A 6000-nucleotide genomic window follows, 5' to 3' on the forward strand; every position below is an offset into this window, starting at 1 on the left:
CAGTTCTTGGCAAAAAAAAACCTTGGGGTGTTCTAACAAACATTAAATAACCCCAGTATAAGATACTTTATCTGCCTTGCACACAAGAAATACATTTTAATGAATGCAGCATATAGGCTGTAAATGAATCCATAGGGAGGTGTTGGCATGTGCAGGGGAAAGACATTTGGAAAACACTTTAGCAAGAGCTCTTTCTAAGCCAGCAGCACCCCTTCCGCTTCACTTATTCCTTCCCATGGTGGTTTGGGTCTTGTGTTATCCCAGAAAAGCTCTGAGCTGCAGCTATCCACTGTTAATGTATCAAAAATGTAGATATAATAAAATAATATTGAAAATGAATATGCCAAACCTTGGGCCAAAATTCTGCACAGGGGAATCAGTGCTGAGGAAATTGCAGGGCTTAACCCCTTGTAAATACCAGTTCCTTTGTTTAGGGGAGGAGGTAAGGGAGAAAAGAGTATAGCCACTAATTTGCAACAATTTGTGAAGTTCACCTCTCATTTCTCCTGAAATACCAAGCACAGTTTAGAACCACCACTAGTGTAAGTTTTCTCAATGCCTCCATGTTCCATTGTTAGACCTTAGTCAATTTGTTTTTCTCTTCTGAAGATTTAATGATAACTTGTATTATGTCTTTAATATTGTTTGGTGCCCCAGGCACCTTGGGGAGAGGGGAGATGGTCTATTATAAATAAAAAGTTACCTGAAAGCTCATTTACCATTCAGGAAAGGTACTGAATTCTCAGCCCAGTGTGGCATTCTCTATGAACAGAACAGATGCAGAAGTGAGGAGCAGCATTGCAAGTCAAGCCAAGACAGATCAACCTTGACCTAAAGGGGTTGCCTCAAGAGGATAATAGGAACATAAAAATAACCATACGGGATCAGACCTGTGATCCATCTAGTCCAATATGCTGTGTTTGAGAGTGGCCAGCACCAAAAGCTTCAGAAGAAGGTGTAAGAAATCTTCCAGCAGGCAGATGTGGGATGCTCTGCCCCTGAAAAAATCTAGTTTTAGTAATTAGAGATTGTTTTACATCCTGAAGCATGATATTTTACATTCCTTCAAAAACATAGCATTGACATTGATAATTCTGAATAGCTGTGTTGGCCATACAGATGCCTAATCTCTTTAAGTATTTAAAGTTCTTGGCCTCAATGATACCTTGTGGCAATGAGTTCCACAGTCTCATTATGCACTGAATGAAAATATATTTCCTTTAATCAGTTTTGAATTTACCATCCTTCAGATCCACCAAGTGTCCCCTAATTCTTATGTAATGAAAGTGAGAGAACTGAACCTACCAACCTACTTCCTCCTGGGCCATTTTTTAAATGTTTTTCCTTTTCTTTTTTTACCATGTCTCCTATTATTGGTCTCTTTTCTAGATAAACAATCAAATCTTTTCAATCTCTATTCATGTGGAAGTTACTCCACTGAATAACATCAGTGTAAAACTTGGTGGAACTGATAGAAGACTCAGAGTCTTCGTAAGCTGCTGGTCTGTCTCCTCAGTCTAGGAAGGATTAAACATCACACTCAAGGTCCATTAATACCCTTTCTTCAGGGCAACATTTATTGGTTGCACCAACAATCTGTAGCAAACCCCAAAATAAGAGTTCAGCATAAATCTCACAACTACCCTTCCCCTGACCCAGGGGCTTCCTTGTCAGAAATCCCCTACTACCAGGAGCTCTTCCCCAATCCTCTTTTAGACTGTCTGTGTCCCATGCCACAGGGACCACCCTGGGTCTAGTAACTTGCCCCAGGGTCTCCTGCAGGAGCCTCTTATAGCTCTCCACTCTACACTGGCCTAGTTGCTGGCTTTTATAATTACATGATCCCAAGCCGATCAGTCTTAGCTGGGAGGTAGTTGATCTGTCACAGGTGAAGCTGGGCTCAACTTCTTTTAAAGGGCCAACCACTCTGTGACAGTCTTATCCAATGCTGGAGAGCAAGTACAGCACAACTCAGCTCTCCTGGCTAATTTCTCTACTCTAACCATGGGTTGATAGTCCTGCCTCTCTACAGCTGTGGTGTTTATAGAGTCCAAGGCCAGAAGGGACCATTGTGACCATCTAGTCTGACCTCCCATATAACACAGGCCATAGAACTTCCTCAAAATAATTCCTAGAGCCTATCTTTTAGAAAAACATCCAGTCTTGCATAGGCGCCGACTCCATGGGTGCTCTGGGACTGGAGCACCTACGGGGAAAAAAATAATGGGTGCTCAGCACCCACCGGCAGCCCCGCAGATCAGTTCCTCCCTCTTCCCCCCAGCGCCTCCCTCCCCCTGCTAGCGGCCCCGCCGATCAGCTTCTCCCCCTCCCTCCCAGCACTTCCCACCTCCCACAATCAGCTGTTTAGCAGCATGCAGGAAGCGCTTGGGGGGAGGGGGCGGAACAGGGCAGGAAGAGGCCGGGCAGAGGTGGAGGTTTGGGGGAAGGGGTGAAGCATCCCCGGAGAAATCCCAAAGTTGACACATCTGCATACTTGATTTAAAAATTGTCAGCGGTGGAGAATCCAGCATAGCCCTCCATAAATTGTTCCAAGGAGTTATCATAGAATAGAATCATAGAATAGCAGGGTTGGAAGGGACCTCAGGAAGTCATCTAGTCCAACCCCCTGCTCAAAGCAGGGCCAATCCCCAACTAAATCCCCAAATGGCCCCCTCAAGGATTGAACTCACAGCCCTGGGTTTAGCAGGCCAATGCTCAAACCACTCACCCTCACTGACAAAAAATTACATTTTATTTCCCATCTGAATTTGTCTAGCTTCAACTTCCACCCACTGGATCATGTTATACCTCTCTCTGCTAAATTGAAGAATCCATTGTTAAATATTTGTTCCCTGTGTACATACTTATAGACTGTAATCAAGTCACCCATTAACTTTCTCTTGGTTAATCTAAATAGATTGAACTCTTTGAGTATATCACTATATGGCTTGTTTTCTAATCCTTTAATCATTCTTGTGGGTCTTCTCTGAACCCTCTTTATCAACATCCTTCTTGAATTGCAGGCATGAAAACTGGACACAGTATTCTGGCAGCAGTTGCACCAGGGCCAAATACAGCGGTAAAATAACCTCTCTACTCCTTCTTGAGATTCTCATTTATGCATCCCAGGATCACATTAACTCTTTTGGCCACATGAGCCCACATGATCAGCTGCTTATGCACCATAATTTGTAAATCTTTTTCAGAGTTAGTTTTCCAGGATAGACACACTGCCAACCCTGTCCTGTAAGTATGACCTACATTTTTTGTTACTGCATGCATACATTTACATGTAACTGTATTAAAATACGTTTGCTTGCGCCCATTTTGCCATAGATCCAGATTGCTCTGAACCAGTGATCTCTCCTCTTCATTATGTACCACTCCCCCAATTTGTGTGTCATCTACAAACTTTATCAGTGACAATTTTATGTTTTGTATGTTAAATAGCATGGGCCAAGAACAGATCCCTGTGGAACCCCACTGGAAACACACTCGCTTGATGATGATTCCCTATTGACAATTTAATTTTGAGACCTATCAGTTAGCCAGGTTTTGAATACATTTAGCGTGTTCCATATTAATTTTGTATCGTTCTTGTTTTTTAATCAAAATGTTCTGCTATACTAAGTCATATGCCTTACAGAAGTCTAAGTATATTATAGCTGCACTATTATCATCAGCCAAACATGTAATCTTATAAAAAAGGATATCAAGTTAATTTGATAGGATCTATTTTCTATAAACATATGTTGATTTGCATTGATTACATTGCCTTCCTTTATTTCTTTAAAAATCAAGTTCCGTACCAGCTGCTATGTTATCTTGCCCAGGATTAATGTCAGGGTGACAGGCCTATAATTACCCAGGTCATCCAATTTACCCTTTTTAAAAATTGATATAACATTAGCTTTCTTCCAGTCTTCTGGAACTTCCCCAGTACTCCTACACTTATTGAAAATCAACATTAACAGTTCAGCGAGCTTCTCAGCCAACTCTTTTAAAACTCTTGGATGCTAGTTACCTGGACCTGTTGATTTTAAAATGTCTAGCCTTAGTAGCTGCTGTTTAACATCATCCAAAAATACTACTGGGATGGAAAGAGTGATCTCATCACCATATGTTGAGACTATATCATCTGTTTCTTCCCCAAATACAGAACAGAAATATTTATTGAACGTTTCTGCCTTTTCTGCATTGTTATTGATAATTCTACCATTTCTATCTAATACTATTGTCAGAATTCTTTTTATTCCAAATATATTTTTAAAAACTCCTTATTGTGCTTATCTCTGCTGGCCATAGATTTCTCCTTGTGTCCCTTGGCTTCCCTTATCAATTTTTTACAATTCCTAACTTCTGCTTTATTTATTTATTAGTGAGACACTATGTCTGGTGGTTAAGGCAGGAGACTGGGGACCAAAAGCCCTGAGTTATAGTTCTGACTGTACTCTGATTCACTGTGTGTCATTGGACGAGTCTCTTAATTTGTCTTGGCTTCAGTCTCCCTGTCCATACAAATTGGGATATCAATATTTAGCCCAGCTTTGTAAAGTCCTTGGAGATTCTTGTAAAAAAGGAGCTCTTAGTGTTAGGTAATAGTGTGTTATATTTTCTCATCCAATATAAGATGGACATTGTTTTTCAGTGTTGCATTACGCTAGGCCATGATACCTGGAAACAATAATGCCAAATAACTGATAAATTATATGCTCAGTGAGAAAATATTTAGATGATCATAATCTCCTAATAATTCTGAAGATAACATGCTTTAAAAATATAACTCATGTCCTCCTTCTACTAAGTAAATTAATTTGTGGATGGTATCTGTTATAGGGTAGATTCCAAGTACCTTTGTATCTTTGGGACATTATCCTATGGATCTACTTTGTCTGGAAACTAACCTGCAGAGAGATTCCCATCTGCAGTTTCCCTATCTAGATCAGGCCCTGCAGTTCTTTGTTCCACTACTTATAGTCTCCATGTGGAGACTTCTTCTTTGGTAGCTGTGTGTGACCCAATAGAACTTTTCCTCCAGGAAGGTGCTAAGTTTTCCCTGAATAGCAGCTGCCCTCTTTAAAAGTGTGCTATTGCGAGGAATTTCCCTGGAACATGTTTTCCTTTTGGTGCCCTCCCACAACCCAATCACAGAGCCTAGTCCCATCCAGGGGTAAGAGGAAACTTATATTTTCCTACGTTGCTTTGGGGAAGTACACACCTTTCCTTTTCCTTAAGGGAGGAGGACATTATTCAAGAATTTTCTATCACTGCAGACAGAAAGCACCATGCATGTGGAAACTGGAATTTCTTATAGCATTTTGGATTTTAAAATATTAGGCAAAAAGGTGTGTTGCTGCTTTATCAACAGAAAATCCAAGATTGTTATTTGGGGGAAGGGAGGTAGAGGAGTTTCTTGTCCATCTAACTTTTTCAGTTTTCTTAAGCGTGAGAAGTTTATTTTGCATCTGCTTTCGTATTTGCATAAGGGAACTCTCTAAGGACATGATCCAGAAGACCACTGAAGTCAATGGGAACCCCTTTTCATTGACATCAAAGGGTTCTGGGTAAGGTCACAAATCTTATGAATGACCAAAAGACAGTTTTGTATAGATTCTCTTTTCCAGGTCAATCTGCTCTTTATCCCTTTTGAATATTCCGCAAGCAAATACAAACCAAAAACAGAAAGGATGGTAACTTTTAAAGTGGCAAAATAAATACCTTCTTTTTTTTTGCTGACTTATAAGGTCTGCCATTGATCCTATCAGAAACCTCAAGCAATGATTAAGAGCATACAGTGTTCTGCAGGTGGTGTTGAAAACTTGCATATTGAAAAGGGCAGTTCATTCCAGCAAAAATGAATAAATAAATCTAGGCCAAAATGTGCTAGTAAACACCGCCCACCTGTCCACAAGAGACTAATTTTAATACAGGATCCTCATTGTTTACAGACCATATCAGATTTGATTTTTTAAAAAATAATTTGCAGTATATTCCTAATAT

This window comes from Chrysemys picta, chromosome 3 (genome assembly GCF_011386835.1).
Source record: "Chrysemys picta bellii isolate R12L10 chromosome 3, ASM1138683v2, whole genome shotgun sequence".
Classification (NCBI taxonomy): Eukaryota; Metazoa; Chordata; order Testudines; family Emydidae; genus Chrysemys; species Chrysemys picta.